Genomic DNA, 1063 nt, shown 5'->3' on the forward strand with positions numbered 1-1063 from the left:
GAGGGGTCGAGGGTCATCGAACATTAGAGGATGAAGAGAACAAAAAAAGAAGAGGAAGAAGAAAAAAATAGGAGAATAAAGAATAGAGGAGTTCTTCTCCTCTATTCTTTCTTCTCCTCTTTTTTTTCTTCTTCTTCCTTTTTTTATCGGGAACGCGGGTCGTCGAGGGTCGCTGAGCGGTAGAGGAAGAAGAGGATAAAAAAAAGAGGAAGAAAAAATAGAGGAGTAAAAGATGAGTTCTTCTCCTCTATTATTTCTTCTCCTCTTTTTTTTCTTTTTCTTCCTCTTTTTTTATCGGGAACGAGGGTCGTCGAGGGTCGCCGAGGGGTCGAGGGTCGAGAGGGGGTCGACGGTCGCCGAGGTGTCGAGGGTCGAGTGGGGTCTAGGATCGCCGAGGGGTAGAGGGTTGTCGAACATGAGAGGATTAAGAGGATAAAAAAAGAAGAGGAAGAAGAAAAAAGGAGGAGAAGAAAGAATAGAGGATTTATTCTCCTCTAATTTTTCTTCTTCTTCCTCTTTTTTTATCGGGAACGAGGGTCGGCAAGGGTCGCTGAGCGGTTGAGGAAACCCTAAATAGCAAGTATCGTCGTGGTGAGATACATGTGGCAGTCGGTGTCGGATAAAAAAAGAAGAGGAATAAGAAAAAAACTGGAGTAAAAGAGGATAAAAAAAGAAGAGGAAGAAGAAAAAAAAGAGGATAAGAAAGAATAGAGGAGTTCTTCTCCTCTATTCTTTGTTCTCCTCTTTTTATTCTTCTTCTTGCTCTTTTTTTATCAGGAATGAGTGTTGTCGAGGGTCGCCGAGCGGTAGAGGTAGAAGAGGATAAAAAAAGAAGAGGAACAAGAAAAAAAGAGGAGTAAAAGAGGAGTTCTTCTCCTCTATTCTTTCTTCTCCTCTTTTTTTCTTCTTCTTCCTCTTTTTTTATCGGAAACGAGGGTCGTCGAGGGTCGCCGAGGGGTCGAGGGTCGAGAGGGGATCGACGGTCGCCGAGGGGTCGACGGTCGAGAGGGGGTCTAGTGTCGCCGAGGGGTCGAGGGTCGTCGAACATGAGGGGATGAAGAGG

The sequence above is a fragment of the Triticum dicoccoides genome, chromosome 7A (genome assembly GCF_002162155.2).
Source record: "Triticum dicoccoides isolate Atlit2015 ecotype Zavitan chromosome 7A, WEW_v2.0, whole genome shotgun sequence".
In the NCBI taxonomy this organism is placed as follows: domain Eukaryota; kingdom Viridiplantae; phylum Streptophyta; class Magnoliopsida; order Poales; family Poaceae; genus Triticum; species Triticum dicoccoides.